This window comes from Egretta garzetta, unplaced genomic scaffold, assembly GCF_000687185.1.
Source record: "Egretta garzetta isolate BGI_Z169 unplaced genomic scaffold, ASM68718v1 scaffold27, whole genome shotgun sequence".
NCBI lineage: Eukaryota > Metazoa > Chordata > Aves > Pelecaniformes > Ardeidae > Egretta > Egretta garzetta.
In genome coordinates this window covers 356,382-366,063 of record NW_009260400.1, presented here as the reverse complement: position 1 = coordinate 366,063, position 9,682 = coordinate 356,382, and positions in this window count along the sequence as shown.

Here is a 9,682-nt window from a genome sequence, read left to right as displayed (position 1 = left end):
AGTTGACAAAATTAATATAAATAACAATGATTTGCTAAGCCTTTTCCCTCAGCCTGTTCAGTTTGTTTATGCAAAATATAAATGTTTAAAGTGATTTAAAGGAGAAATTATGTCTTTTTGCTGGGAGTTGTATAACATCAAAATTTATAACTGCCCTGTAACTTAATCACTATTTATTTCACTAACATCTACATGTGAAATCACATGCCTCTTAGCAGGTCAGCTATCAGGAAGATGGAATAGAGAAACCCTAAATTAAAGAGCCCTAGGGATTATTTCTACCCTCTACAATGTTTCTGTGAATTCTAAAAAGAAAAGGTGCTCGTACCTTTTTGCTTCTCTGCAGTTCATGCTTGGTCAGCTTAGAATCACAGAACTGTTTAGCTTGGAAAAGACCTTTAAGATCATCAAGTCCAACTGTTAACCTAACACAGCCCACTCCCTAAGCATCGTACCTACTGGTCTTTTAAATACCTCCAGGGATAGGGACTCAACCACTTCCCTGGATAGCCCATTCCAATGCTTGACAAACCTTTTGGTGAAGAAATTTTTTCTAATGTCCAATCTAAGCCTCCCCTGGTGCAACTTGAGGCCATTCCTTATTGTCCTATTTTCTATTACTTGGGAGAAGAGACTAACACCCACCTTGGTACAGCCTCCTTTCAGGTAGTTGTAGAAAGCGATAAGCCAGTATGCTGTTGGCCTTCTTGGCTACCTGAACACATTGCTGGCTCATATTCAGCTGGCTGTTGACGAACACCCCCAGGTCCTTTTTTGCCAGGCAGCTTTCCAGCAGCTCTTTCCCAAGCCTGTAGCGTTGCATGGAGTTGTTGTGACGCAACTGCAGGACCTGGCACTTGGCCTTGTTGAACCTCATACAGTTGGCCTCAGCCCATCCAATACAGCCTGGCCAGATCCCTCTGTAGAGCCTTCATACCCTCAAAACAGATCAAAGCTCTTTCCCGACTTGGTGTCATCTGCAAACTCAGAGGGTGTGCTTGATCCCCTCATCCAGATCATTGACAAAGATATTAAACAGAACTGGCCCCAATACTGAGCCCTGGGGAGCAGCACTTGTGGCCAGCTGTCAACTGGATTTAACTCCACTTACCACACCTCTTTGGCCTCATCCAGCAACAGTATGCTCGTCCAAGCCACGAACGGCCAGTTTCTCCAGGAAAATGCTGTGGGAAACAGCATCAAAGGCTTTCCTAAAGTCTAGGTAGACAACATCCACAGCCTTTCCCTCATTTAAGCAGGTCACCTTGTCATAGGAGGAGATCAGGTTAGCCTAGCAGGACCTGCCTTTCATAAACCCACACTGACTGGGCCTGATCACTTGGTTGTCCTGAACATGTTGTGTTCTCTCAAATACAATGAAAATCTTTTCCATCTTTATTAAAAGACAATGTTTATCAAGCAAGATTTCTGTCAATCCCTTAAGTGTTTGCTGAGAGCACAATTAAAACTTGTAATCCTTTTTATTCAGAAAAATTAATTAAAACTATTTAGGATTCTTTATTCCCCTGAACTATCTCTTTTCCCCTTTGACTATTTTTACAATGGGATTTTCTTTGCATGAATATATTTCCTCCCTCTTTTTCCATGAAAACACAGGAACATAAGGAAAAACTTACGACATACAATGTTAAAATGCAAACAAAATCATAGAAAAAAAAAATAGAACATTATTTGTGCTGAGCTGGTATGACCTCACCCAGAAAATTGATTGATTTTCTGATAGACTGCATGTCCCAGACAAGTTTTACTAAACCCCATATGAGACAAAAAGAATTACAGACAAAAACATATTTCAAGTCAGGGAAGCTTTCTGCAAAGCAAGCCAGTACTCCTGTCTCCTCCCTTCTGCTCCAACTCCTGCAGAGCTGGTTCAAATGCAGCCTGGCATCTCTGGCTAAAACCTGTTCTTTCTGCTAAAATCAATTATATGCTGGTATTCAAAGCTGCGCATTTATTTGTATTATAGAAATCTCTCACTTAATGACATATTCAAGAGAAGAGAAATTTGGATGCTGTTTTATATTTTCATGTCTTTCAAAACGAAAATTGGATAATCTTTAATTTCATTTTCTATGAGAGATAATAGGGTTTGAACTCCTCAGCTGTTGCATTTTATTTTGTTTTAATGTGTTTAATAGGAATTTTTTCTGCTATTCCCTTACTAGTATATTAGTACAGCGATTTAATTCATTCTTAGCTGGTCTGAGACAATTTTGTTTTAAAAATCTGAAGGCAACTCTCAGTTTCTTCACCCAAACTAGCCCCTAGCAGTGAAAGCTGTCATTTCTTGTTCAGTGTTCCTTATGTTCATCTTTGGTAGTAAAAGAAGGTACACACACTGTAGCCAGGCCTCTCCTGCTTATAACAGTGCCATTAACTGCACTGATTACTGTAGACAGTGACAACTACAGAGGTAAAGGTTCGCTGCAGATTTGTTACTTCAAGGTACGCTTGGGCATGCAGAGAGGATTTTTCTTGTCTGGCTTTAATCACGGATGGGTTTTTTTGCACCAAGGAAGCCTTTTTAAAGAACAAAATAGAATACATTTTTTTTATTATCAGCTGTGATTTTACTGGACAGTACATACTGTATTTAACTCCAAGAGCATGCAGTGTAGCTGTCTTCTGATTGTTTCAGTACAACCACCTAAAGTAAATCTGTCTGTTTTTTGTTGTAATGACAAAACATTATGGGCAACTATAATGTACATTATTCCAGCCCAGAATAATCCAAAAGAACAATTTCTCCAGTGATACAGCTCTTCAGTAATAAAATTTGTCCTTTGCAATAAGGACAAATACAGACCTGTTGATGTAGTGTGACACTGAGCAACCTAAGTGATCAACTGGTTTAAGTGCGAGGTGAGGACACTTACAGGACTCCAACCATAAAGTTTGTTGCATGAGATGACACTGATGACCCATCTTAACAATTAACCTGGCCATCTCCTATAGTTTCAAAATAAGCTGAGGTTTTCCAAGTTTTCTGTTACTAGTGACACCGAGGTAAAAATATCTCCCTGACCTCCACAAACAGTAATGTGACACCAATAGTCATGAGGTTTAGTTTCCTTTTATCGTACTGCCTGAGCTCTGACATAGAAGCCCAAGTGCTTGCTCTCACTTCACTTACTCTTCCAGATTCATGTGAAAGTAAAGACAACGTCACCAATGTTGCTTAAGTGATCATGTCTCATTAAATCAATGTTACTGGTATTCAAAATGGTCTTAGCTTGTGGGATTTAAGCTAATAAAAACAGTACTGAAAAAAACCAGCAGTAAACTTTAACAAAAGTAACTACTTTCCTCTGGAACTAAAATATAAATACACGCAGCACAGGTTTGAGTGTTTTTTGAAAACACTCAAAGCTCTGCTGCGTGTAGTTATATTTTGTGATTTATGGCACTCCACAGTATGTGACTGGGAGGCCAAAAAGGCTTTTCATAGTTGTGGGGATCTTGCGTAACTTGGGAAACTCTTGGTAGTTCTTAATTAGTCCACCACTGTTTGCTCTGCGGGACACTGTATGCACCAAGTAATCAAGAGCCAAGTGTGGAACAAAGGAGCAAAGTGCAAAACACACACAAATAGACTGCTGAGAAATCATTTCTGAAAAGTTAGCAAAGCCAACCACAATTTTAATTTTAGGGCTGAATAACTTCTAATATTAGCGAAGAATAGATTAGAAATTGGAACAACTGTGCCAGCAGACAAAAAACTAAATCCATTAATAGGGATATCCTATTTATTGCAAAGGCAAATGGACTGGCAATAAATCCTCCCATGTTTCAACAAAATGCAATTTCCCTAAGCTTCAAGACTCCCTTCAAGTTAAAATATTTTACATCTCAATTTTTAAGGTGTACTTTTAAATACTGAGACATTCTGAAAATCTTACTCATGGAACATACAGTCTTGGGCAAGTACTCAGCAGGGGGTTCTGATTTAATATTTGTGAAACAACATGGTTTTGTTTATTTTATAAGGAACAGAATGCCTATGCTATATAAACTTAAGAATTAGATCTTGTTTAATTGTCACTATTTCCATGTTTAAAGGAATACACGTTAGTCTGTTCACTTTATAGGCAAAATGTATTAATTCAGGTCAACATGCCTAGGCATATTTGATTTACATACATTATGTGAGAATCCATATGGAAAGGTCTTTGGGTTTATGTTTTGGAAAACTTTACTTTTAAAGACATACTAAATATGGAGCAAATACAAGTACAGAATCCTGCACAAGTCTGAAAGTTTGGGGAATAAAGGCTGTCCTTATCATCTGTTCACCCAACAATTGTTCCCATCACTGTAAAGGGAACTCATTTATAAAAGGTACAAATTTATTTGTATTGTATGAACATTTCAGCATAATTCAGTAGTTAGGAAAGAAGTAACAGGAGTGCACGGAAAGCAAAGATGCACCAGTGGGATCAGTACTGACAAGAGTTGTACTGTAGCATGCCGAATTCAAAGTGGCTCTGCTAAGGAACATCTGGTTGAATTTAAATTGCAAAGTTTGGACTCAGCATGATAATACTAACAAAATTATGACATTGGCTTCAGCCCCTAGTAACTAGCTGCGGGCGAGTAGGGTATCAATGTAACTACTGCTGAGTATTATCAGAATCTTCTAAGCTTCCATACACCTGCTTTTAATTAGAGAGAGACAGGTACCACAAGTGAAGAAAGTATATCGAAAAAGGACTGACAATAACATAGCAGAATCTGTAACAGAAAAGAATCTCGCTGTTTTGAAGGAAATCTGAGCTGAAGGTCATATTAGAAGGCTGAGAGTTGCATAATATAAAAAAAAACCAACAACAGATGTTTTCAAAGTGTCTCGTTCAAAAAAAATTTATCTAAATACTGTGAAACTGGGTTAAAAATGCTACCGCTAAGGACTTAATAATCTATGCATATTCACATAGTAATTTGGGACCTGAAACAAGAAAAAATATTTATTCTTAAGAAGCCATTTTTTACAGCTAGAAATCCTCCTTAGCTTGTTTTTATACATAATCACTTTTATTAGCCTTCAAAATAGACACAGACAAAGAGCATTATCTTTAAAAATCCCTGCAGCTTTTTAAGTCTTGGTGAAACAATGATTCTAAATCCTATGTTGTTTTCCAAGAAAATGAAGCTGGTGATTCACCCACTCTCAATAAATAGCCAGATCTTTATGAAAGTAATTCAACATAGATAAGAATTTGTATCATCAAAGGGTAGGGTCTCTGAGTTGAATGACTTAGTTGTCTAAAAAATGAAGTCAAACCATTTATTTAAAAACAAGTATAAATACAAAGTATTATTTTTTCCAAATAAATCTCCAAAACTGACTGGGAAAAACATGACATATTGCCATTCCACTTGTAATAGAGAAGATTACAGTAGCAAAAAAAAAAAGTAAAATGAAAACAGAAAGTTTGGGGCATTAATCAAAATAATGCTGAAAAAATACTGGAGTCCTTTGAAATGTATCTGAATATTTGGATTTTTTTGCTGTTTCTTTCCTCTCCTAGCAAAGTTTTACTGGTAACATTTGAAAACTTGTCCATACTTTAGACGGTATCTATTCCCACGTCTCCTTTGCAGCATGGACAGCACTGAACAAAAAGAGCTTGTAATCACATGCAACAAAGATATGTGTAAGCAAAAATAAACTTTGATGAGAGTGCATGAGGCAGTGAAAAGGTACCTGCAAGTCAACAGAACCAGATAGGAAAAATAAAATTAAAAGATGGGATGTTAAAGCTTATTTTACAGTCTATTTTTAAAAAGTTGCAGTATAGAGAAGCCCAGTTTCCTATAAAAGAAGACCTAATGTTAATCTTCAGAGTATTTAAGGAAGAGTACAGCTGGACAAGACAGAGCTATCCCACAGTTTCTGGTCCTTAAACGGACATTTTCCACTACCTCCTCCTCTTACTTTCCTCTCTGCTCCTAGCTTATTCCACATTTGTACTTTTGTGATTACAATAGTAAAAAACTAACCTCCACAAAAGTGTTTTCTGCCAGCTTAGTGAGCAGAATTGCCTCACAGAGGGGGCCAGCCAAGTGCCAGAGCCAGTCAAATGCTGAAAGCCAGTGGAGTAGGAGGAGACATGCAGCTAGGAGCAGAAGATAAATTTAGAAGCCTAAATTTAGACTTTTTTTTTTTAATTGCCTAGCATTTTGGTGCATGTAGTCACTCTGATTTGTAAGTAATACTTACTCTGTTTAAACCACCTACAGTAGAAGTTTGTATGATGGGAAGAGGAAGACAAAAAGGTGCAAAGGATCAGCTAATTTATTTTTGTAAACAAACTCGCTCAGCTTTAGCCAATGAAAAAAACCAGAGGCACACCCGCTCATTTTTGAACTATTTCTGTTGCTCTCCTGAAAGACTACAGAGTATGTGGTTGACAATGTGTTGTTTGAGATGATGAAGGTTGAAATCTACTAAAATGAATCTCTGCTTTTAAGTACTTATAAAAACTGTCATTTGCTGGGATCTGTCTAAAGCCACAGATTTGCTGTCCCGAATCATTTTACGATCCCTACAAATAACTCCTGGGTCCACAGAATGCACATTTCAAAAGAAGCGTGAAAGTGGTCCCAAGAATCTGTATGGTAAAATTTCAAAAGGTACCAACAGAAGCCCTCAAACACATGGCTGGAAGTAACATGTCCATGACAGTTAATAGTGTAAGTTCCATGTAGCAATGAGTAGTACTTACACATACACAACACACCTCAATGCTGACCTTTAAGGAGCTCAGTACATGCTCATTCTTCCATGCATTAAGTGCATGAGCAACACATTCTTGGGGGACTTACGCAGTAAGAATATGCTTAAACTCACCGCGCACACCAGAATTAATTTGCTAACAAGCACAAAGCTGATGATTGGGTTTCAGATTCACTTAGATTTAACAGCAATTTTTACCTTGGCTCTGTCGCATTCTAAAACCATTTAATGAATATCCTGTGGATTGGGTTTCCTTTAGTCTGATGCAAGTTCAATTTTGGTCTGTTTAGGGGTATTTAATCTGTTTATTCTTCAAGTTTTTTGAGTTGAGTTACATTTTCTAAGATGTATTTAAGTGGAAATATTGGTCAGACAAAAAAAACCAGGGCAAAACTCAGACTTAACAAAACTCAGTTTGACTTTGTTCTCACTGGCTAAAAGATACGTGATCTTAACTTGACAAATTAGCATCAGATAAAATCCTAGTGGAAACAAAGTCTTTTTTTAGGTTTTCTCTACTAGTGCTAGTGCTAGTGAATGCACAGTCCTGCATAAACATAACTTATCAGTGGCCATTTATGGAGGATCAGGGATGAGGCATAAAGTTTGTAGTGGTAATCTGTAGCAAGAAGAGAAGTAAAGTAAGGAGTCCAGACTTACATTTGGCTTCCATAGTAAAATTGAAGAAGTAATTTATAAAGTTATGAACCTTGCCAAAATGGACAAAAATATTTGTTTGGATGATTACAGTGAAGTTTGCTTCTGGTCACTTGCAAACACTTTAGAAGCATTGTCTAGCCTTATGACGATGTCCTAACTTGGATCTCTCGTACCAGCCTCTACATTATTATAAGTTTTCAGAATTCAAACAGTAAACTTCTATTTTGAAATCCCCAAATGGGCATTTTTTCCAATAGATCTTTTTCAAGGTTCTAAAATAAAACATCTTCATCTATACTTCCAGCATATGCCCAATAATTTGTTTCCTATGTATTTTTAGCTCTCACCTATTTTTTGTTCCTAAAGGCAATTTTATAATTAGCTCACATTTTATCAGTCCATTTTTTGGAGAAATGAATGTTGTCTCTGGTAGATTCAATTTGTGAGAGCTTAAAAGGCAGCCTAGGAACAACTGAAATCAGCTGTATCTTTTACATTCACACTCAATCCATTTTTTGATTAATGTGCAAGACGACCACTGCAAGTACCCATTCACCTGAAAGATGCTGTGTTAGTATTACAGAAAATAAAAGCACCATCAATATTTCTAATGATGACTAAACAGTACTACCATCTAATAACTGCTTTCTGGTTCATATTATCTTTATAGTGGTAATAAATTAGTTTCATATTGTGCAAATTTGAGTTATATTCCAAGGATGTCTTTATGTTTTTTTTTAATCTTCTATCAATTCTATATAAGTGGCTTAAAAACAAAGAAGTCGTGTATCAGGGCCATTAAGCTCCCAGAAGAAGGCAGACTGGTTTTGTTTGTTGCTTTGCAACATTGTCAGTAGTTTTAGGAGGTAATAGATTTAGTGTAGTTACCTCTACTCGTACTTGCACAAGACCTAAACCCGACAAAAGCCAAACAAAGAGCTGAAACAAAGCTAATCGAAGAGTTGAGATGATCAGGCTCCTTTGGATTACGACCTGCAAATGACAGTTGGTTTTGCTATGGTGCTGTATAGTTTGGAAATTAAGTCTAACTTAGTTCTCTCCCATATGTGCACTTAAAAAGCCAACTTCTAACAAAAAAGACTTTATCTGGAGATGTAGAGAAGGGCAGCAGCCTTTGTATGCTGATTGTCTCTGTGACAATGAAAGCAAAAAACCCCCTCCTCAGTAAGACAAGCAAGCTCTGAGAAGGGAAGTAGAAACGGAAATTAGAAATTTAAGCCTCGTGGTAATAGAACTGGACCCCACCATCACAGTTACTGGCATGTTTATGGGTATTACAGTGAAGAGTTTGTCTCTCCCTGTTCTTTTACAGCCTTATATTCTTTTACAGCCTTATAATTTTTATTTGCCTGTAAGGTTTTTACCCCAGTACATCCAATTGAAAAAAATCTACCTGACTCATCTGTTTGAGACTGTAGATAATAATCATGGACTGGGGGAGGGATAATTAGATTGTTTTGAGCGAGACAAAGACTATCACGTCTCCTGAGCCCCGTTGTCTTCCCAGACACTGACTGTCTCTGCCTAGCAGGGAACAGCAAAAAGGGCAGTAAAAGACCATTAAGGGGAGGCCACAGCCTGTAGTAGACGTGCTAACACCATTAACCTGATAAAGGAAGGCAAACAAGAAAGCCTTCCTTATGCTATCCCAGATAAGTCTGCCAAACAGCAAATTATTTCAGATACCAATGGGCACTTCTAACCACAATTTTAAGAGATCCATTGGATGTACTTTATTGGAGCCAAATTTTGGGTGTGGCTGTGCCCCTCTTGAGGACAAGAATACACTAGCGGGGTAATTTAGGGGTTCCCTTTTTATTTCCATATCCACTATGGCTGGCGCTTACCACCTACTACTCGTACCCCAAGGTATCACCAGGTTTAAAGGCTTTGACTGTCTTAGGCCCCTCATTTTCCAGCAAATTCATGCGCGTGTTGCTCTGTGCCCAGGGGTTTCACAGGAGCTGCGTGTCCCCAAGGCCTTCACCCACCCTCGGGGACCGCGGGGCGAGGGCTGCGGGTCCGTGGCTCCTCCAGTGAGGCCGGGGTGGGAAAAGGCGCCGTTTTCGTATGCGCTAAGCCTCCTCTCCATCTTGTGCCTGAGGAAAAGGGGAAGGATGGTTCCCAGTCCGGTAAGGGGCGAGGGGAAGCGGTCGTCCATTCCGCGCGGGGGCGGAGGCTCGCCGCCCTCCTCACCCGCAGGGCGCGGCGGCGGCGCCGAGGTAAAATCGGCGGGGTCGGACG